This window comes from Heterodontus francisci, chromosome 19, assembly GCF_036365525.1.
Source record: "Heterodontus francisci isolate sHetFra1 chromosome 19, sHetFra1.hap1, whole genome shotgun sequence".
Classification (NCBI taxonomy): domain Eukaryota; kingdom Metazoa; phylum Chordata; class Chondrichthyes; order Heterodontiformes; family Heterodontidae; genus Heterodontus; species Heterodontus francisci.
This window is the reverse complement of record NC_090389.1, coordinates 81386765-81410994: the sequence shown is the minus strand read 5'-3', so window position 1 is coordinate 81410994 and position 24230 is coordinate 81386765. Positions and strand designations below refer to the sequence as shown.

The following is a 24230-nucleotide window of genomic DNA, read 5'->3' as shown; positions in this document are numbered from 1 at the left end:
AGCTCCAGTGACCTGGGTACTGCCTGTGCGGAGTTTGCAAGTTCTCCCTGTGACCGTGTGGGTTTCTGCTGGGTGTTCTGGTTTCCTCCCACAGCCAAAGACTTGAAAGTTCATAAGTAAATTAGCCATTGTAAATTGCCCCTAGTATAGGTAGGTGGTAGGAGAATAGTGGGGATGTGGTAGGATTAGTATAAATGGGTGGTTGATGGTTAGCACAGACTTGGTGGGCCTGTTTCAGTGCTGTATGACTTCAAAAAGTACTTCATTGGCCAAGCACTTTGGGATCTCCTAAGATCAGGAAAGGTGCTATAAAAGTGCAAGTTCTTTTCTTATAGTAGGATTACAAAAGCAATAGAAATAAAAGTACAAATTGACCTGGGTGCTTCCAGGAATGAAAAGTTATAGCTGCAAAGATACGCTTAGAAGGAGGGCTTGCATTTATATAGCTCTTTTCGCAACTGCCAAGGAAAGGAGTCACGTTTGTGATATATAGAAACGCAAGAACCAATATGTACACAAGGTCCCACAAACAGCAATGAGATTCATAACCAACTAGTCTGTTCTAATGATGCCAGTTTGATGGTTAAGTATTGGCCAGGACGCCAGAGAGAACTTCCCTCAATCTTCTCCAACTAGTGCTATGGAACCTTTTACACCCACCAGTGAGGCTATTTAATGTTTCATCCAAAAGATAACACCTTTGACAATACAGCACTCAACTCAGTAATGCACTGAACTTTCAGAAATAAAAACCGAAAACACTGGAAATACTTAGCAGGTCTGGCAGCATCTGTGGAGCGAGAAACAGCGTTAACATTTCGGAACTGACAATGGGGCATCAACCCAAAACATTAACTCAGACGCTGCCAAGTATTTCCAGCATTTTCTGCTTTTATTTCAGAATTCCAGTATCCACTGTACTTTGTTCTTGTATTGAACTATCAGCCTGGATTATGTATTCAAGTCTCTGGCATGGGAGTTGACCCCATGACCCTCTGACTCAGAGGCAAGCGTGTGACCACTGGGTCAAGGCTGACAAGTGCTAGGGAAAATTTAGGGCTTTTTTGACTCGAGCTGAGAAGTTTAAAGGGTGATCTGATAACTTCATATACTTAAACAGAACTTATGATAAGGCCAAGAATAACAGATCACTTCCAGTCATCAGAAAGATGGATACAGTAGGGCACAAAATTTAAGATAATCACAAAAATAAAGGGAAAGTTAAAAACAAACTTTCACACAGACGAAGATGGTGAAAGTGTGCAATTCTCTGCCAGGAGCCATTGTTAAAACAGGGAATTAGATCATTGCTTGAAGAGAGGAATATTAAAGGTTATGGGGGGAAGTGAGTAGGAAATTAGGAATGACCTCAGTGATACTTGTGGCGGAAAACACTGGTGTAGATCTGATGGGGTAAATGGGCTGTTTTTGTGCAGTTCCATTCTATGGCTCTGTCTCAAAGTGCTTCCTGTATAGGATTGCCAAACCTCCAAGATGTGTCGTGGAGTCTCCAGGAATGGAAGATTAATCTCCAGGACACTGCTGCAAACAATCCTGGGGGGAAAAGAAATTGGTGCGAATTAAATAATTTAAAAAAATGTTTTGAATACTTTTGTTCATTATTTATAAAAATATTGGAGATGGTGGCGGGGTCAGAGGGGGGAATTCAAGTTTTTGGTTGGATGATTCTTGACTGCCATTCAGGTAACAGAGAGTCTGGTCACTTCCCAAATTGGCCCAGGACATCGGTGCGCCACAATGATGGACATGTCAGGCGACCAACGGCGGATGCATAGTGAACAGGGCAGTTGGAAGTCACGTGATGAAATCTCCTGGAGCACATCCAATCAGAGTTGGCTACCTGATTCACGGAGAATGAATTGCTTTGAAGCGCACTGAATGTCACCACCCAGGCAAACAACCAATAAAATAAACTGGCCTACCCAATTGGATTTTCCCACAATAGGATAGAGAATTCAGTTACATGGAAAGGCCTTTCGACCTCACAAAGCTCAGCCCCCTGGTGTTCTACCTCTGGTTTCTGAATGAATTAAAGTCCATGTATCTTCTGTTAAGACTATTGCAGACATTTCCATCTCTTCTGCGTGAAGACACTCCTTCTGGTACCTGATAGAAATGTACTTCTGTTGCATCGGTTCTATTTACGACCTGTGCTCCAGGAATCCTGCCAGATTTTAAAGTAATGTATTCAGGATTTATTTTGTATACCTCAACAAGAGCCTTAACAGTGTTCTGTCTAAACTGTAGCTATTTTTGAGAACTCATCCCCCTCATACATGGAATCCTAGCTGTCGCTCCCACATGCCGACGAATGCTGTGATAAAGAGGTACAGGAATATATCATAGCACATCATTCTTTCGGGAGTCAGTGACTTAATCCCCAACCCTAAAGATTTGTAAAGGTTGAACCCCTCGCTATATACGCAACATTAGCTTTAAGTAGAACACTGGTCAATGGATAAAACTGCTCTGCACTGAGATGATTAATTTAGCAGCTTCCCGTTATTTTTCAATTGCTCCATTCACCAGGATACACGTTGCTATGGGAACCGCATGGCCTGTGGTACAACATGTATTGAGATGAAAAGGGAAAGGAGACCACTGGGTGGCACAATTGGTTACAATATTATTCTCCCACCTCTGGGATCTGGGTTCTAACTCACTCCTGATTGATGAGCTGCAAATCTCCATGCTCCGAGCTTTCAAAGAAGCTGAGTTGAAGTAGCTTCTACTCAGTTTCCAATAGATGCAAAACTGGCCATAATTCAATGCTTGCTGACAGTATCACTCAGAGAGGCCACAAGGCTAACTTTATGTGAGGAATGTGAATAGGTGCTTCTTAAGGGTTTGGCGATAAACCATATTGTTGGGCTTTGTTAGCTTTAACCTGGGGCATATATCGTGCAGGAATGCTTAACGCTGGTGGACGTCTAAAGTTCACAACACTAGGATCTCTTAACCTGATGAATACAAAATTAACTTGGACAACTTCTTTCATCATATGTTGCGTTGCGATTTGAAAATATGCCCAATATCATGCTCAGCCTCCTCTGGGAGTAAATGTCCTCTTGGCACTCTATGTAAATGCTGTGTAAGCAAGGGTTTTCTTACACAGCAAAGAAATTTACCTCCTCATCCTCTGCCAAAGCCTGGCTCCATCCAAATTAAACATGCAAACCAGAGCAGTCAAATGTGGGTTGAATGCAGACAAATTACATTACATCAAGAACCTAAATTCTCTTTGAATGCACGGAAGTTAAGCACTTTAGCATATCTAGGAACATAGTTACAAGAGGAGACCATTCAACCCCTCGAGCCTGCTCCACCATTCAATTAGATTGTGACTGCACTGTACCTTAACTCCATTTACACACCTTGGTTCTATAACCCTGAATACTCTTGTCAAACAAAAAATCTATCAATCTCAGATTTCAATATTTGCAATATCTCCTCCATCTATTCCTTTTTTTTCAAAAAAAAAGGACATTAACGCATTAATGGAGAAATACCAGCACAACTAAAATCAGAAGGTGGTTGAACACTATTGTTGGTCTACAAGAGTACTCAATAAAAATTAATTTGTGGCTCTGTAATTGGCCTTGCTGATTAAATTTGTCTGTGATTTCCTCCCCTGTCCCATGTTTGCTGACACTGACGGTGTGTCCTAACACCTGAAAAGAACATGCATTGGAGAGTAATAGAGGAAGTCGATTGCTCAAGAACTGTACCCCGGTAAAGGCTCGCTGTCTTCAGGGGCAGGAAGTTAGAAAATGAGAGATGATATCTCTGAGGAGATAGACTGCTCACTTGTGGAGCTTGTCATGACTACGACATATCCTGCCATGACCACCACATCACCTACATATCTCCCTGAAAAGGCTTTACCCAACTACATTGAAGTATAGCAGGGAGGAAGTGGAGGCAGAGAAGTGAAGACAAAGTGTTCCCAGAATGAATGAGCTGACTTTTTATTTAAAAAAGGATTGTCACATGATCCTGAACAGTGTAAAAGGAACGAACTGTTCACTTTCTCGTAATCGATCCATTTGGATTAAAAAGATAATTAACCTGGAAATAGACTCTTAGGGTAGAGTTGAGGTGCGGACCTGCCATGATGTAATTAAATGGCAGAACAGGCTCGAGGAGCTGAATGGTCTACTTCTGTTCCAATATTCAACCTTCCGCCTGTTGTAACGCCATGGAGTTCCACTCCAGTGGCTGCATAGAGAGCTCATCAATCCATTCATGGGGTCAATGGAGTGGACCTTCAGATCAGAGCAGGGAAGGTGGCAAAAAAGTATCTTAAAATTTGAAGGACACCACGGAGGTCAAACAGAGTAACAGAGAAGACAACAGTGACATCAGGCATGGGTTTTAAAAGCCTGTCAATTGTTGGAGGAAGAGAAGAACATGCATCACACTTTTGAAGTCATGCTTTAGTGTAGGAAGCATGGAAATGGGTCTTGATTTTGGTTACTGCAAGGGAGGACGAAGAGCATATTTAGAGTTTAATAGAAAGAAAATACTAAATTTGTGCTATATAATGCTTTATCACATCCCTCAGGACATTCCAAAACACTTCATATGCAATTCTTTGAAGTGAAGTTACCGCTGCTTTCTAAGGAAATGGAGGAAAGTTCAGAGGATCAATGACTGACCCCAGTAGCAATGGGAATACAGGCTCTTCAGCCCATCAAGCCTATTTGTTAGCCTTGACTGATCTGCCTCTTTAATCTCAATTACCTGCCCATTTTCCATATTCCTCAAAACCATTCCTTCCCATATGAAGTATCTATTCCCTTTCAAATATCTCAATTGGTAGACAATCTATGGCCTCCAGGAGCAGTGCTTTCACATCCTCATAATTCTTTGTGAAGAAATATTTCCCAAATTGCTTTTAACTGGCTTAGCTCTAATTCCACGTTGATGTTCTGGATTCTCCTATTAGAAGGAAGAGCAATTCCTTGCCTAGCCTGTCTTAACCTTTCAGAATTTTGAACACCTGGATCATTTCATCTCTTACCCTCCTCATTTCCAGGGAATATAACCTTGAGTTTTCCCAGTTTCTCCTAACTTATCCTAGACAAGGCTTTGGTGGAAATGGGTGAGAGAAGAACAACTGATCAATTGATAGCAAAAGACGATTCACCCTAGTGTATGAATTCTTCCTCTTTGGCCTCCTTGTCTCGGGAGACAATGGGTAAGCGCCTGGAGGTGGTTAGTGGTTTGTGAAGCAGCACCTGGAGTGGCTATAAAGGCCAATTCGAAAGTGACAGACTCTTCCACAGGTGCCGCAGATAAAATTGGTTGTCGGGGCTGTTACACAGTTGGCTCTCCCCTTGCGCTTCTGTCTTTTTTCCAGCCAACTGTTAAGTCTCTTCGACTCGCCACACTTTAGCCCCACCTTTATGGCTGCCCGCTAGCTCTGGCGATCGCTGGCAACTGACTCCCACGACTTGTGATCGATGTCACAGGACTTCATGTTGCGTTTGCAGACATAAAACTATATCAGATGTAGCTCAGCTCTTGTCTCTCAGTTAGAAGGTTGTGGGTTCAAGATCCATTCCACGGAATTTTTTTTTTTAAGCCCAAAATATAAGTCAACAGTCCAAGGCAGTATTGTGGGAGTCTTGTCCTCTCAGAGCTGTCTTGCAGATGAGACCTTAAATAATGTCTGCCCTCTCAGGTGGACATTAAAAAAATCCCATAGTACTATTTCAAAAAATAAACGCAGTAGATTTATCCCTCAACCAGACATCGGTAAAGCAGATTATCTGGCCATTTATCATATTGCTGCTGTGGGACCTTGCTCTGCATAAATTGGCTACAACGTCTCCCACATCACAAGAGTGACTACAATTCAAAAATTACTTAATTGTAAAGTGCTTTGGGCCATCCTGAGGTCACAAAAAGCGATATATAACTTTAAGTCTTCCTTCTTTGTTTCCGAAACTGCAATTCCTGCGTCGGATGTAGTGTTTTTCCTTAATAACAGTTAGCTCACTCACTCTGTTCAGGATACCTTAACGTTATCCTGCCATTTCTATTTAACAGACAGAAGTCAGAGGATATCAAAACCGCAAAAGCGCTAACTGGGGAAGAATATAAAGAAACATGAAAGGGGAAAAGGCCATTTGACCCATCACGCTTGCTCCTTGCACAGACCCCATCATGAACTCTAACCCAGCCACATTGTGTCCAAAGAAAAAGTTCTGCCTAAATATTCTCTGATCTCCAAAGATTATGAAGCAAAACTGCAAATGTTGATCCATCCCCACATCTCCATTGTTCAACCTGGGCCTGCTATTGACACTGGGTTACACTTCTTTTCACTCTCCCGCCGTCTCCTGGTCCCAGTTCAGAGGATCCATCAAGTATTGCAGAACACTCGATGGATGATACAAGAGAAAGTATAAAGGAAAGACAAACATGTTTTTGAAGGATTTAAGGACACTGGGTAGTACGGAGAGTGAAGAGTCTACAAGCAAAAAGTAAGAGTTGACAAAACAATAGCCATGTTGAGAAGCAAAGTCACATCACACATTAGAGTAAGTGAAGAGATTTTTTTCTGGGGTACGCTCATAACAGGCGAAGCAGCAAAGGCGCAGTGGACCCTATAAAGGGAGAGGTGATATAGAGGGCACAGCTAAAGGTATGGCAGAGTTTTACACTGATATTTTGTTCACATCGACTTTACAACAGCAAACACTGCTGGTACTCCCAAGAAGGTGATGCAGGCATACCTCAGTTTATGCAGAAAAATAGTCAACAGTGTAAATGACAAGAGGACTTGAAGTTCCATGAAGCATGCTGACAAAAGTGATGTAGCTGCGAAGACTTGATGGACGAGCTGAGCACATAAACTAAGCTGACATTTCAGTGCAGTACTGAGGGAGTGCTGCATTCTCGAACATGCTGTTGAGAAGGTGTTACCTTAGGTGGATATTAAATCATCCCAAGCACTGTAAGAAAAGTCAAGGTCTCTCCTGGTGCCTTGGCCAATATTCCTCCCTCAATCAACACCAAATACAGACTTAACAGGTCGGTTGTCCCATCATTGTTTGTGGAACATTGCTGTCTGAAATATGACTCCCATGTTTTACAAATATAACAACAGTGACTTCACTTCAAAGCAGTTCATTAAACGTGAAGTGCACTGAGGCAGCCTGTGAAACTTTGTAAGGTGCTGAATAAATTTTATCTCTTTGTCACCAACAAAAAAACTGAAGGAAGTAGTGCAATCACAGAAGTTCTTTAAGTCAGATAGGACATAGATTCCAGGATGCTGAGCTTTCAAACATGACCCTGGTAAGTGTACACCTGCTATCTTTCCTACATTACAACAGTCACTAGACTAGGAAAGTACATCATTGGCTGTAAAGTGCTTTGGGATGTCCTGAGGTCCTGAAAGGCACTATATAAATGCAAGTCTTTCTTTAACATGAAGAGTAGGAAAATATGGGAGCCTTAATTCAAAAACTGCTCGTAAAAGTCGGGCAAGAAATCAAAGTCAATTTAGGCTTATAAAAGCAGATAATAAACAAGCAAATGTACTGGAATCTGAAGATGTAATGGAAATAGTTGAATAAGGGAAGGGATGGAAACTCCTTGACATTATGATGTCTGGAAGGGCCTGGTGTGGTAAAGCAGGCAGGAAAAGACTGTTGCCCAAATCTCTCTCATTAAAAGAGTAAAGAACAGAAGAAAATAATGTTATTTTAAGGAAGTACACAGGGCAAAATTTGAATGCAGAGATGGCACCATTGGCATGAGGGGATATCAGACACATCTGGATGGTGGCAGTGTGGAGTGAAATCGGAGGCAGAAAAGCAGAGAGCAAGAAGTGGGAGAAATTAACAAATAATTATCATCCATTATTTTCCCGAGACAATTAAATCTCAGGGTTCACACTGTTGACTGGCCCCTGTAGCACTGAAACAAGAAGTCACATTTGAACCCTGAGATTTACTGAAAGAGAAATAAAAGATACAATGATTTCCATTCAATTATCCGGGCAGTTAAGATGGGCAGATAAATGTGAAGGCATGCACTCAAAAGAATTAATGTTGAACCTCGTACATATTGTACATATAGAATCATACAGCACAGACAACGCCATTTGGCCCATCGTGTCCGCAGCAGCTCTTTGGAAGAGCTATTCAATCAGTCCCATTTCCCTGTGCCTACCCCCTAGCCCTGCAATTTATCCCCCCCTTCAAGTATTTATTCAATTCCTTTTTGAATGTTACTATTGAATCTGCTTCCACCACCCTTTCAGGCAGTGTATTCCACATCATAACAATTCACAGTGTAAAAAAGTCTCCTTATCTCTTTTTTTTTGCCAATTACTGACCCTCCTGCCAGGGGAAATAGTCTCTCCTGATTTAATCTGTCAAAGCCCCTCATCTTATATTTGAAAGTTCAATCAGAACAGCCTTGCAGTTAAAGCTGATGAATTTCTAACTGAAGTTTTAATTTAAGGTGAAGTTGTAAAGTAGATTATTAGTGAACTGGATAGTTGGGAATTGACAATGTAAGTGAGCAGTAGGGTTGCTCCAGAGGTTGTAGGAGTCCAGTTAAGTATTTCATAAATCGAACATATAAATTTACAGAAACACTAAGATACACTAAGTTCAGATACAGAGTTCTTGAAAGATCACTTAGAGAGCCACAGACACTGAGCGTATAAATGAGCCATTGCTTTTGGTACCTCTGGACTGGATTATTCCAATGCTCTCCTGGCTTGCCTCCCATCTTCCTCCCTCCATAAACTTGAGCTCAGCCTAAACTCTGCTGCCTGTATCCTAACTCGCATCAAGTTCTTCACCCATCACCCTCAGGCTCACCGAGCTACATTGGCTTCTGGTCCCCGAATGCCTCACTTTTAAAATTCACATCATGTTCAAATCCCTCCATGGCCTCCCTCCTCCACGAGCCCTCCAGCCCTCTAAGACCTCTGCGTTCCTCCAACTCTGGCCTCTTGTACGTCCCGATTTCCTTCATTCCATCATTGGTGGCCGTGCTTTCAGCTGTCTAGGCCCTAAGTTTTGGAATTCCTTCCCTAAATCTCTCTGCCCCTCTTCCTCTCTTTCTTTCAGACACACTTTAAAACCTACCACTTCAACCAAACGCTTGACTATCTGACTCCTTCTTTGATTGGTGTCTTTTTGTCTCATTAGCTCCAGTGAAGCGCTTTAGAATGTTTTACAATGCGAAGGATGTTATATAAAGGCAAGTTGTTGTTACTGTAGTGTTTAGAAAATAAGGTGCAAAAAAGATTCACTTGAATGATATCAGAACAGAGAGGTTTTACCCATCAGGAAAGATTGAACAGGCTGGGGCTCTTTTCTCTAGAAAAGAGAAGGCTGAGGGTCACCTAATTGAGGTCTTTAAGATTGTGAAAGCATTTAATCAGATAGATGCAGAGAAGATGTTTCCACTAGTGGGGGAGACCAAAACTAGTGGCCATAAATATAAGACAGTCATTAATAAATCCAATCGGAAATTCAGGAGAAACTTCTTTACCCAGAGAGTGGTTAGAATGTGGAACTTGCTACCACAAGGAGTAACTGAGGTGAGGTGATTAGCTGATGCATTTATAGGGAAGCTAGATAAACACGCAAGGGGGTCAGGAATTGAAGGATATGCTGATAGGGTTAGATGAAGTTGGGGAGCGTGGGGAAAAGCTCATATGGAGCATAAACAACAGCATGAACCAGTCGGGTTGAAAGGCCTGGTTCTGTGCTGTATGTCCTAAGTAATTGGATATGGTGCAGTCAAAAATAGATTCAATTGATCTGGGTGAATTAATATTAAGATTTCTATTTTACAACAGAAACAAACAGAACATTGAGGCGGATGTAAGTAATGCTGCCATAGAACCCAGAGATGATAGCGATGCTCCATAAAGCTTAAGTGAGACCATTTGTATTGTGTCCAGTTTTAGTCATCGTACTCTCGGAAAAGATAGAAAACATTGAAAAAGACAATATTTAATTTTGGAAGACAATGATGATGGAAAGGGAATGTGTAAGGAGAAGGATGCAGAAAGGACAGATAGTTGCTTTTGCTGCCAGGCTCACAGGCGATCACATCTTTGTCAACAATATTTTCTTAACAGCAAATTTTCTAGAAACTGCGGCCAGGAGTTTCTGTTTCTGTACTTGCCAAGCCATGATTTTCCATATATTAATATGAAAGAATTGTGTGCTAACAGATGCAGAAAGCCCATGTCCAAGATTCTACTGATAAAATGCTTCAAAAATGTCGCAACTAAAAACTTAGTGGGAGACCTGCACCTCAGGTGCGATCACCTGGGCAACTCGGTTACATCAGTTTTTTTCTGGCTTCCAAGCCATAAATCTCTGGTAACACAATCCCTTTTAACTTCATGACTGCTGTCTTTTTCAAACTCATTACGAGATGTTTCACCATGTTAAATACAAGTTAATGCTCATCATGTGTAAGCTGTTACCATAGTGACAGGATTCAAGATGGTAGATGATTGAAAATCAGAGGAACATCGAAATATACAGGGGCGGCACAGTGGCGCAGTGGTTAGCACCGCAGCCTCACAGCTCCAGCGACCCGGGTTCAATTCTGGGTACTGCCTGTGTGGAGTTTGCAAGTTCTCCCTGTTTCTGCGTGGGTTTTCTCCGGGTGCTCCGGTTTCCTCCCACATGCCAAAGACTTGCTGGTTGATAGGTAAATTGGCCATTATAAATTGCCCCTAGTATAGGTAGGTGGTAGGAAAATATAGGGACAGGTGGGGATGTGGTAGGAATATGGAATTAGTGTAGGATTAGTATAAATGGGTGGTTGATGGTCAGCACAGACCCGGTGGGCCGAAGGGCCTGTTTCAGTGCTGTATCTCTAAAAAAAAAGCCTACCTGGCCAGCCCCAAAAACAGTTCACTATGCATTTCCCTCAATTGATTTTCTTGCCAAATGCCTCTACAACTACCCTTTAAAATTGCTGATGGCTCCAAATGATCAACACACTTACATGGTATTAACAACACAGAAACAAGCCTAACAGGTCCATGCTGATGTTTATGCTCCACACAAGCCTCCTCCCACCCTATCAACATATCCTTCTATTCCTTTCTCCCTCAAGTGCTTATCTAACTTCCCCTTAGATGCATCGACGCCAGTCACTTCAACTATTCCCAGTGGTAGCAAGTTCCACATTCTAATCAGTCTCTGGGTAAAGAGGTTTCTCTTGAATTCACTATCGGATTTATTAGTGCCTAACTTATATTCATGGCTCATAGTTCTGGTCTCCCCGACTAGCCAAATCAAATTTTCTACGTTTACCCTATCAAAACTTTCTGTAATTTTAAAAACCTTGGTCGTCACCTCTCATCCTTTTGGCATCTATAGAAAAGAGCCACAGCCTGTTCAATTTTTCCTGATAGGTATAACCTCACAGTTCTGGTATCATCCGAGTAAATCCTTTTTGCACCTTCTCCAGTGTCTCTATATTCTTTTTCTATGGAGATTAGAACAGTTCACAGTAACTCCAAGTGTGGTCTAACAAGGTTCTGTACAAATTTAACATAGCTTCTCTGCTTTTCCCTCTATAAATGAACCCCTGTACTTGTTTACTTTTTTAAAAATAGACTTATTTACCCTGCTGTTTCTACTTTGCGATGTGTATCTGTACCCTGCGACCGCTCTGCTCCTCTACCCCAAATACACTTACTTTCCAAAGAGAATGTGGCCTCCTTATTCTCCCTACCAAAACGTATCACTGGCACATATATTTTGAAGATCATTCACTCTTTGCACAAAGCAATACTTATCTGACCTGCCCATTCATCTTCACTCTTCTGAGCTTCATCCTGTGACTCCTCATTATTGCTCGTACATCCTAGCGAAACCTTTCTCAGGTAATACTTTCCATTAAACTGTCAGAGTAGGATGAGGGGGCCCAGGTTCAAACTAATAAAGGGTAACTTTAGGCTCTATATCAGGAGGCTCTTCTTCACGCAGAGAGTGATCAACACTTGAAGTGAACTTGGAGGCGAAAATCCTGGAATCATTTAAGAAACAATGAGGTGCAGTGATCATGGTGGTGGTGGTGGTGAGCATTGGCTTGTGCTGGACGGATGAACTAAGGTGAGTCAAATGGCCTTCCTCATCCATAAGTAACTGCTGATTTTGTTGACATCCTTAAGTGCCTTGGATACGTCAATAAGTCTGTTACAACCTTTCGGAAAATAATATTTCTGTGGCGTTTGCAAGATCACAAATTTGCCAGTTAATTTATCGTTTCCTCAGGAAACATCCGAATTGGGTTTAAGCTGCAACAGGGAGGTCCGAATAGTTTGAAGTTCCAGAGTCCTGCTAGGGGCCCATAGCTACCAGATAATTTTTCCTCGTTCTACACACACTTCTCCATGTCCTGAATCAACAGGCCAATCCTGTTCGATACGTTCCAACTCACCTCGACAAAGCTCGGAATCAGCTTCTATTATACTGAAAAACACTTCTTCCCCCCTCTGGCCGTCGCTCCAGTGTCTGATCCTGATTTCCTGAGCCTTAATCACCTAAAGCTTTTAAAATGATAATTAAGACGAGAAAAAAAAACATCTGGGGGTAGAGTTCCCACTTTGGGTGCACTCAGAAAATTGCGTTCAAAACGCGCTTGAAATCGCACAGGTTAGGTGAGGCTTCAAGTTTCCACTCAAAATCATTTGCAAAATCACGAACGTAAAATCTTTCACGAACCAGCGCAATGGAACATAATTACTTCTGCTCTTTCTTTGGTAAAAAGGTATCTGTTGATGTATTTAAGAGTGGTAACCTGGTACAGTTTTATTAGTGCAGTTACAAATGTCCAATCCTCCACCTGTAAGTAACCCGATTTCAAATCACTAAAAATGGCTTTTAAAAAACATATACCATTTAATAGTGGTGTACACGAGCCAGTTTCTCAGTAAATTAAATATTGTTCCATATGATTCAGAAAAATTGAATCTTGAACCAGCATAAAAGATGGCGGAAAACACAAACATAAGCGGACTTGGATGTAATTCCCCAATTTTTGTTTTGCGCTGATTCCTGGCGATCCCATCCGGATTGCACTGATATAACTAGCGGAAACTTGTCCCCGTCCCCGCCCCCACCCGAACCCCAACCCAACCCCCACCGAAGGCTTCATGTTCAAAGACAAGAGAAATTCTAATGTCACGTTAGTGTCACTATTGATTCTTCACCTTCACAAACAATGCAATAGTTGTTCGGCGGACGAGGGTCCAGCACGATTTCAACAAACCTGCATCACGGTAATTTATTTGTTCAAACTTTCCAAGAGCTAATTAAACCTTTAGGAGGTGCAGACAACAAAAATATTGTTTGACACTGCCAGTTATAGCAAGCCAGAATGCCCAAACATGTGGTCACATCAGCCAAAGTGGGACACTCTCTTTCCTGTGCAATAAGAGGCTAACTGTAAATGACTACTCCCTCTGCTGGGGCCCAATGTAGAATCCACAGCTCAGAAGTGCAGGCAACACCGGTTTATATTACTCTTTCAAATAGATTCCTTGATTTCTGTAAATGACCAAATGCACCAAAAAAAAAACAATGAGAATACTGGGCTAGGCACCAGAAATGCAAAATGTTAAATTCAAAAGCACTTTTTTGTAGTTTTTATATAAATTTGTTACAATACTCCCAATTCCTACGCTCTTTAATAGGGCTGTTTTTCTTTCTGTAAAAACCCTGGATGGTGTGTTCCTCATCTGGTGGATGTGAGTCAGATTGCAATGGCAGAGCTGAATGGGATGCTGAGATAGACCAAAAGTTGGACTTTATTACACTTACAGTTGGAATGCCGCAGAGCTGAGCACTTCCAAGCGTCAAGTGAAAACAAACTTTAAAAAAATGAGTGGGGAGGGAAACTGTTGTGTTCTTCAGAGAAGATTAAATCTCACTGTCAGGTTATTAACTTGTACTGTCAATGTACCACAATGGGTAAAAGGGTTTCTTAACCCTCCCCCACACCTAATCAAAATAGCCAGGTACTTTCCTAAACCTTAATTCAAGATTTTGTTTTCACGATTCTTACAGATCCAATTCCATTTCCGAAGGGGAACTAATAGCATCCCATAAATTCAGGGATAGATTCTGTAACTAACTGCTCCCATACAGAGGAGGCTTTATGCTCAGTACAGCTTCTGATCTAGAAATGATACCATACATTTGCTATAAACTCAAAAGTATGTTAGATGTGTCACTTTTTTTTGAAACCTAATGGTTCTTAGCACAAGGTGCACAGATCCGTGAGGTTTTTGAAAGGCTTGATTACCAACAATTAGTCGCGATGTGCCTTTTACAAAGGACTACCTCTCACCTCCCCACCTCCCTGTATTGAACTGTCTGGAATCTCAAGTATGCCATGGGAAACAAATTCACGGGAATTCCAACCAGTTTGCGTTTGGCCAGGTTAAGGGAGGGAAGGGGGAGGGAAGATTAAAATATGATTTTGGAAGTGGGTAAAACACAGGCAATTTTCCACTGAGGTGTTTCTTGGTAATCAAGGTTGTTGCCGAAAGGGTGATACAGAGATGAATTTCGTTGCCGGCCGCATTGCAATTGGTTGAAGGCTTGCAACCACTAACTCTTTACAGTTTGAAAGTCAACTATGATTATCAAGATTCGTAATGAGTCAAAGCATGCAATCTACACCGGTCAGCATTCAGTAAATGACAAACATATATAACTATACTATGACTTGCCCGAGGCAACATTAACCTTGTACTTTTTGGCATGCTATCTATAGGATTAAGCATTCAGATTACTAAAGCATGCAATTAAAAGGCCAATTGGCACAGTTTGGGGCAGGGGGGGGGGGGGGGGGGGGAAATACTACAAGCTGCTGTTACCAACTTTTTTGTAAAAAAACAGAACCTTGAAGCAGCTCTCCAGGATGTGTAGTAAAAGTTTTAAGACAAGGTGCCATCCATGCACGTGGCCCAGGACTCCCCTTGAAACATGTTTTGGCCAACACAAGGTACACTTTATTCCTTTCCAACAAGCTTGTTTAACAACTGTTCTCTTAGGAAAACATAACTCCTAGCAGAACTTCAACTAGCCTGAATTTGCTGTGATTTTTTCTAATATGAATGGATATTCTGACAATTTGCATCCTGACCCTTCCTTAACAGCAGGCTAAAATTTCAGGTGGCAATTTGTTGCCTAACATTTAATACTATATATGAAATGCATTTGAAGCAGATTCACAAAAAAACATTCGGAATAGTCTTTATATACATATATATATTCTTTTGGGCCTCCTTATCTCGAGAGACAATGGATACGCGCCTGGAGGTGGTCTATATATATATATGTCTATATACACACACGACTGGCTTGCAAACAAATAACCCAACTTGTAAATGAAATGCTAGGTTTAACTGCATCAATCTGCTCCTGTCGAGTGCAGCCGCCTATCCCGCTCATTTCGACTCAACTCTGCAACCAACCCAAAGCACAGAGTGAAAACCCCAAAAAAAACCCCGCGCCACGAGCAATTAAAACTCCTAAAAAAAAATCCGTTGATTTCTGTAACAGAAAGGGGGCGAGAGTTCTGTGCAAGCATTCTGAATCATACGAGTTAAACTTTGAAAGATGACATTCATTGAGATTCACGCTGAATACTAGCTCTGAAATCATCTGTGTACATCAATGATAAACATCTGAACAATCCAGTCTAGTCAGGGACAACGTACCGATACATTTGGCAAGTGGTGGGCTAGGAGGGGTAGTGGAGGGAGAAATCAGCATTTTAAACCAAAAATAGTTCCCCGGGAAAAAAAAACTTTCAAAATTCCTCAAAACTTTTTTTTTAAAGAATAAAAATCAGTTTAAGCAAATAGTAATAACCTATTATATATATATATTTAACATATGGCATGCCTAATATGTATTACGAATAATGCATCCTAATGTTGTCATTCGAGGTTTGGAACATGAAATGTTTAATCCTCATTATTGTACAGTGCAAATCTCCCAAAGTGAATTTCTATGTACATATATTACTTATGTTATTATTAATAAAGACAGCCATAAAAGTTATCGAGTGGTGATGCCAGCGATTCAGAAACATTCCACTGAAGACGATCTGATTAAATTATTAATTTTTCATTCAACTTTTTGCACTTGCAGCTAATTCAATCGTGCTGTGCAAAAACTATTCAACTAACAACGCAAACACAATATAAACAAAAATGTTGGTGACTTAGATTTTAAAAAGACAAAGGCGCATTTTATAAAAAAAAATTGACATGACCTCAATATGAAATTGACTAAAATCGACCTGACTGATTGAGTTGTTGCACTAAAACTGACACACACACAAAACTCAGCTTATGATCAGAGCGAGTGTAAGCAACCTTTTTAATAGTTGCATCTCCCAACTAAAACACACAGCAAACACTGGAAGCACCACCGATTAAAAGTAATCCCCCTTCCTTATTTTTGCAAAAATTAAAATTTCCATCACAACCAAGTTAAACAACGCACCGATTTGTCCTTAAGTTTGCACAGTCTGGAAAAATTCCACTAAACCCAGCCAACAAGCAGGGACGCCGCAGCTCCAAGTGAGAAAAAGGAGAGAGAGAGAGGAGGGAGGGTTGGTGGGAGGGAGAGGGGGGGGGGGGGGGGGGGGGAATCTCCGAATAAATGTAGAAAATATGAATCAGTTCCTCACTCGATGATCACTGCGTTCAATTCACTGTACTGCGGTCATCATAGGGTCTAAAGGCGTTCAACTCGGTCTATTCACACTCAAACACTCACACACTCTCTGCCAAATACATAACATAGTTATGGTATTAAAGCATAGTCTAAAAAGCAGTTGTACCAGAAGATCCCCGCCCCTGATTGACATTTAGTGGGCAAAAATAGAGATCTGGATTCAAATTGGTATTTGGAAGTTACTTACTGAGGCCCTTAAAGGGGAAACACACTTTTGACCTTTTAAAGGGGCAACGTCCAATGGAGATCAGTTTTAAAGGAGGTCATTGTAGCCTGGTTCAAAAAAATGGCTTGCAAGCAGTTTTTAATCTTAAACTGCTGTGTGATTGTGCAATTGTCACATCTGTCCCAACAGTTTTTTTTTAAAGATCTTTTGCTTTGAAAACTAAGGGATTTCCCCCTTCAAAGCTCTTTCTCCCCCAAAGAAAATCAGTTAAAATCGTTCCACTACAGTGACTTTCCCAATGACCAACTTGTGTGGGCTTTCGATTGATTTTTTTGTAGCAGTGCATCCTTTACTGTTTGCAAACATTCGTTCTGCCTGCTCCCTCCCACCCTTCCAAAAACCTCTCTGGGACAACATTGCAGCCAAAAGCTACTGTTTTCATTCAGACCAGTCTCCCTTGCCAAGTTCAAAGATTTCCTCATTGGACCGCTTGCCAGTGTTTGCATTCTTGTCTGCTGTCTAGAGATGCCACGTGCTTGATGATCTTAATTACATTTTTGAAGATTGGTAAGTACATCAGTTTTGAAAAGGTACATTACAACTGCATCACTTTGACATGACCTGGGATTCAGAGAAACTAAAGACCAGGGTCTGGGTGAATAACTTTAAAAAGGCTCATTGCAAAAGCAGCAAGGGAACAATTTAAGCAAATTGGTTCAGCTATTCAGCAATATTCCAATAGAGGACAAGTGGAATACCTTTAAAGGCATAATGTTGGGCAGAAAGGATAAATATACCTCAAACAACAAAAGCTCAGACTAAATAAACATGACCTTAATAGATTAATAAACAAATCAAAAATGAAGGAAAGAATAAATTGGCTCCTACAGATCCTACAGGCAGAAATAGTTAGGGTTTGATGAGTTGAATATAAGAACATACAGAAACATGTTCTTATGAAAACTGCTCCCTTAAATTACTGCCTCACATTTCATCTCCATTATCCAATTGGTAACCAATTTATAAAAATGTAACATTCCCCAAAGCATTTCAATTGTTCTTTCGATACAGTGTATGCAACCTTTTATAATGCTATGTTAGGGATCAATACACAAAGCATGCATTTTTAAAAAGTGGATAATTATATGGTTCATAATTTTGTAGTCTAGATGCCTATTCTCACTTTTTGAAGCTGCTCTCTTAACTTTTCTTCTTTAAAAAAAGCAAGTGTGTGTCTTATAAAGGCGATCTCATGGCATAGTAGCCACAAAGAATGAACATTTAATGACAGACAATTAAATGGCATGAATGTATTAGCTTTTGACAATATTTTGTTTCGGAGGACTGGTGACTACATTACATAGAGTCCAGAGTATAGAAACAGATCACTCAATCCAGTTGGCCCATGCAGGCACTTATGCTCCACACGATCCTTCTCCTACCCTTCCACATCCAACCCTATCAGAATATTCTTCTGTTCCTTTCTTCTTCACTTGTGGAAGCCACTCTTTAAGTAAAGAGGTTTCACCTGAATTCCCTACTGGATTTATTGCTGACTATCTTATATTGATAACCACTAGTTTTAGTCTCTCCCACAAGTGGGAACATCTTTTCTACATCTACCGTATCAAACCTTTCATAATCTTAAAGACTTCTGTCAGGTCATCCCTCAACCTTCCCTTTTTCAAAGAAAAGAACCTCAGCATGTTCAGCCCACTTCCTTGGGGAAGGTTCTTTCTGTTCAGTGTAGAATAAATTCACAGTGGCATTCCCAATGGACAGCAGCTCTTGAAGAGAAAGTGGATCAGAACCTAATGCTAATTCACTGACCCACAGAATTCCCACGGGGAATTTGGGATTGATGAATTTATTCTTGTATGTTAGAGTCATGGGAAGATTGTCTCTGTTCATTATTTCTGACAGTCATAAAAATGTTTATGATGTTGCTAACACACAGTTAGATGATGAAAATTGCCCACTCATATGGCAATAAAGTAAGTATCCAACTCTAACCCATAATTTCCCAGGAGCTAAAAACCATGGGGCTCTTTACCTCCTTTAGCTGTCCCTTCCTCCTATAACCTTCAAGGGCTGAGAAACTTCTTCAGTCTCCCCAGTTGTCTCACCTCCTGCATCCCACGTCACCAACCAACCCCCCTCCCCCCCCCCCCCCCCCCCCCCCCATCCCCCTCATTATATCTGAAGAAGAGTTTGAAAAAGAAACTGAGAGGAATATGAAGAATTTAACAAACCCACAGTGCAGGGCACCACCGAGGATGAAAAGAGTAAGAGGGAAGATGAGGTAAATCAGGATGTAATGACAAGAAGCTTGGATTTTCTAGATAACAAGGGGAATGAGAAACCTAAGGGAGGTAAGGAGTTGCACAAGTTTGTGGTCCTGTGATGAAATGAGCTAAAGTTGGATACTGCATGAGGGAAAAGGAAGGAAAACTCAGAGGAGCACTTATCCTGGTAATATCAATGTGATAAAGAGAGACACACAGGAAAGGTTGCGATGGAAAAAAAGAATGGAAGCTTAAGTCAAAAGGAGGAGTAATTCTCAAGTCACAGTGTTTTTCTTGAATGCAATCCAGCAGTGCAAGAGAGGTGTTGGAAGAACTGTGCCAAGTATCCAAGTTTTGGACAGACATGTGTTTTTTTTAGAATGTTAAGAGTCATTGAGTGGAAAAGAAGTGTTTGCCATGAAACAAGGAACCAAGCTTCTTTGAGGCAGCTTTAAGAATGCAGGTGATGTGGGGGTTCCATCTGAGACCAGCGGAATTCTACTGAGATAAGGAAAGCAAATAGAAGGGTAAGAGCAAAATACTGCGGATGCTGGAACTCTGAAATGAGAACACAGAGTGCTGGATATACTCAGTAGGTCTGGCAGCATAGAGAGAAACAGAGTTAACATTTCAGGTCCATGGTCACAGACGTTTAACTCTGTTTCTCTCTACACAGATGCTGCCAGACCTGCTGTGTATTTCCAATAGAAGGGTTACAGGAGGGCTCAAGAATTGTAAAAGGTGGTGGTTGTTTTGTGAGAAACAGAATTAAAAGAAACGTAATTTTCATTGCATGTCAAAGGACATGAAAATGATGAAACTGATGAAAATGCTGAGGGCACAGAATCTAAAAGATGTTGCTCAGGAAATAGTTGAACCATCAGCGAAAGAGTGGATAGCGTTAGATGATGAGGGAAGGAAGCTATTGATATGAAGAAGCAACAGAATGAGAGAGAGAACAAAGCCTTGGGAAAGCCCTGAGCTAATGGGGAGAAGAAAGAGCGAGGAGAAAAGTCATCAATTGTAGCACAGATCATTATTTGAGAGTCATCAGCATAGATTTGGTGGAAAATCATATGCTGGTAACATTTTACAAAATGAATTCTGGGGATATGCACGTCACTGACAAGGACAGAATTTACTGTACATCCTGAGATTCCTGCAAGAAGGTAGTGGTTGGCTTCTTCTTGAACTGCTGTGGTAAGGGTATTACCACTATGCTGTTAGATAGGGAGTTCCAGGATCTTGACCTAGCAATGATGAAGGAAAAAGTGATATACAAGGACCTTGTTTTAATGTGCAGTGTTTGGCCACCATGTCCGGTACATGATTTAGGACAATCTAAAGTGGAAAAAAACCTGAAAAACAATAGACCAAAAATCTCAATTGATTTATCGTGCAGATACTTGATATAGATGCGCTTTTTTAAAGAGCAGAAGATGCACAGTCCACAGCAACATGTCCTTTGACATGCAATGAAAATCAAGTTGCTTTTAATTCCCTGTTTCTCACAAAACAACTACCACATTTTAGAATTCTTGAGCCCACCTGTAACCCTTCTATTGGCTTTCCTGATCTCAGTAGAACTCCACTCAGTAGAACTCAGATGGAAACCCCACATCACCTGTATTCTTAAAACTGCCTCAAAGAAGGGAAAAGCATCAATGTGAGGAGCACTCGTGAAAAAGTGTGGAGATATTTAGCTGGATGCCCCAATCAGAGAGGAATATCGTAGTAGCTTTGTCCATTATAGCCAATCATAGTCCTAAATTTAATTCCGCAATGGTTCATTTAGATAATTGGCAACCCTAAATTGAATTTCGATTTTAAATCAGTTTTAAAATTCTCATCCTCGTTTTCAGACCCCTTCATGGCCTCCTCCCTCCCTATCTCTGTAATCTCCTTCAGCCACACAACCCTCCAAGATATCTGCACCCCTCTAATTCTGGCCTCTTGAGCATCCCCAGTTTTAATTCTTCTGCCATTGGTGACCATGCCTTCAGCAGCTAAGACCCTAAGCTCTGGACTTCCCTCCTTAAACCTCTCCAGCTCTCCAACTCTCTTTTTTTCTTTAAGGCACGCCTTAAAACCTTTGACCAAGCTTTTAGTTATCTGCCCTTATGTGGCTCAGCATCAAATTTTGCTTTATAATCCACCTGTGAAGCATCTTGGGGCATTTTATTACATTAAAGACGTCATATAAATACAAGTAGTTGTTCACAATAAAAACAAAAGTGGAAACACTCAGCAGGTCAAGTGGCATTTATGGAGAGAGAAACAGAGTTAATGTTTCAGGTCGATGACCTTTCATCAGACCCACATAATAGTTAAACAATATTATGTTATATTGTATATAATATATATAAAATAGTAGGTCCTAGGGAGCGATTTCAAGCTTGTAACTTAATCTTGTGGTTCTGCTAATTGCATAAACTTGGCTTTTTCAGTTTATGACATTAGCTGAACCCCCAATTCTTAGCTGTTAGTTTCCAGTTCCTAGATTCCCAGTTTTAATGCCTGGCTTTCAACTCCCAGCACCCAATTCCGAAATCCCAGCTCTCAACACCCAGCTCTGAACTCTCAACTTCCACCTTTTGCTAGCCAATGGTATTAAGGATATGGCACTAAGGTGAGTGGATGGAGTTAGAATAGAGATCAGCCATGATCTCATTGAATGGTGGAACAGGCTGGAGTGCTTGAATGGTCTGCTGCTGTTGCTTTATGTAAAATGATGGCATCACACTGTTTGCTGTTGCTTCTCTGACCTGCTAAGGAGAACCATAATTGCCAATGAAGGAAAGTTTTTCCTCTGATTTTTTGCTCCTCGTCCGAAGGCATTAACTTTAGCTGGATATCAATTCCATGTATGCCTCTCATCATCTGACCCCTTGCCTAGATAGTGGGCACTTTCACCTCTGACTCAGAAGGATGTGTGTTCAAGTCCCACTCCAGAACGCTGAGCACAAAATCCAGGTTGATACTTTGATGGAGTTCTGTGGGAGTGCTGCACTGTTGGAGTTGCCATCTTTCGGGTGCAATGTTAAACCAAGGCCCCATCTGCCCTCTCAGGTGGACGTAAGAGATCCAATGGCACTATTTCGAAGAAAAGCAGGGGAGTTCTCTCCTATGGACTGTCCAATATTTATCCCTCAATCAACATAATTAAAAAACAAATAATCTGGTTGTTTTCACATTGCTGTATGCGGGATCTTTCTGTGCGCAAATTGGCTGCTGTATTTCCTGTATCACAGAAGTGACTACACTTCAAAAGTACTTCACTGGCTGTGAATCGGGGATGTCTGAAGTCATGAAAAGCGCTATATAAATGCAAGTCATTCTTTGAACTGTGGAAAAAGAGGCACTGAAGTTAATTCTAACCCCCTCGCCCCTCTGCCCCTACCAAACTTAAGCAACACCTGAGATCGGTCAGCTAAGTATGGGTGGGGTTGCTCTGGAGTCTCAAGCTATTAAGGATTCATGTCCCAGACACTCCTGCAAGCAGTCCAGGAGAAAAATCCTATGGGCATTAATTTCTTGTTTTCATTTTCTTTGAACACTTTTGTTTATTAGTTATAAAAATATAGGCGATGAGGACAAAAGGGGGCTGTTTGATTGGGTGGGGCTGTTGGTGGCTGAGGTCATGTGGTTAAACCTCCAGGGATAAGTCCAACCAGAGTTGGCCACAACAACTTGCATTTATATAGCACCTTTAAAATAGTAAAACGTTCAAGGCACTTACCCGATTGCACAGATCGGGGTCAAATCTGGGATCTTCCTGCTCTGTGCCAAACAGCGCATCAACTCACTCAGCTCTGAAGAGAAGCTGAAAGGACACTTTTATTGAGTGGACCTTCTTTTGGCAAGTGCAAGCGGCTCTTTCAATTTCCGATGATTAACAGTAGTGATGAAAAAGCAAGAAATATTGCAGTAGTCTTTTCCACTGAACTGTTATTTAGGAAGTCTGTTCTGCTGGCTGGGTTAAGGCCTGGTCCTGACACTGACAATAGCAGAGATTTACAGCAATAATTACAAAAGCTTCTTCCTTTACTAATCCAAGAAAATCCTAGAAAAGATTCCTTTCAAGTTATGGCAGTAAATCTTTATTACTTTATGCCAGGACCCATCAGCACAAGCCATGGAGATCCATGTATCAAGTTACTGAAAATATGAAGGTACAGATGTACTATATACGGAAGACAGGACAAGACAGAACAGCTTGGAACTTGAACCCGGTGAAAAAAATAATGAAATATGAACTAAAATTTTGTGAGGAAGAAGCTGGAATGAGATCAAGCCATTACAAGCTCTGGCGTTTGCAAATTCAGATTTATCTTCTTCAATTTTCTCTCATTCAACTTTGGTCCAGAAGTATCTATTTTCCATATTAGTGGATGAATGTTTGGCATATTCACATTGTATTCCCCTATTACGGTTTCAACAGAGACATAACCCAGATAAAATGAAAAGGATACATGCTTGAACAGTAACTAGCAACTTCCAACAATTTTGCACCTTTAAAAAATCCCTAAAGTTTTTTTCTGTTTCCCCTCATTGTTATCTTCATCTAGTGTAACATTTGTGCCACAGAAGTGCCAGCCAATGACCATCTCCAACAAGAGAAAATCTAACCATCTTTCCTTGACATTCAATGGTATTCCCATCACTGAATTCCCCTACTATTAACATCCTGGGGGTTACCATTGACCAGAAACTGAACTGGAGCAGCAACATAAGTGCTGTAGCTACAGGTCAGTGGTTGGGAATTCTGCAGCGAGTAACTCACCTCCTGACTCCCCAAAGCCTGTCCAACATCTACAAGGCACACATCAGGAGTGTGATGCAATACTCTTCATTTGCCTGGATGGGTGCGGCTCCAACAACACTCAGGAACTCGACACCATCCAGGACAAAGCAGCCCGCCTGATTGGCACCCCATCTACCACCTTCAACATTCACTCCCTCCACCACTGATGCACAGTGGCAGCAATGTGTGCC

The 24230-nt window shown here is 41.2% G+C and overlaps 1 protein-coding gene across 4 annotated transcripts in view; it reads right to left on the bottom strand.

Annotated features, from left to right (window-relative positions):
* The window catches only part of LOC137380248 (high mobility group protein HMGI-C-like), a 290841-nt gene extending 274033 nt beyond the window's left edge, over positions 1–16808 (bottom strand). For 3 of the 4 annotated variants that reach the window (XM_068052104.1, XM_068052101.1, XM_068052103.1), the window contains exon 1: positions 16551–16631. The gene's annotated coding sequence lies outside the window, so the exon portion shown is untranslated. Of the gene's footprint in view, positions 1–16550; positions 16632–16737 lie in introns of those variants that run through there. The other variant, XM_068052102.1, reaches the window with a different exon arrangement.
* Positions 16809–24230: the final 7422 nt, after the last annotated feature.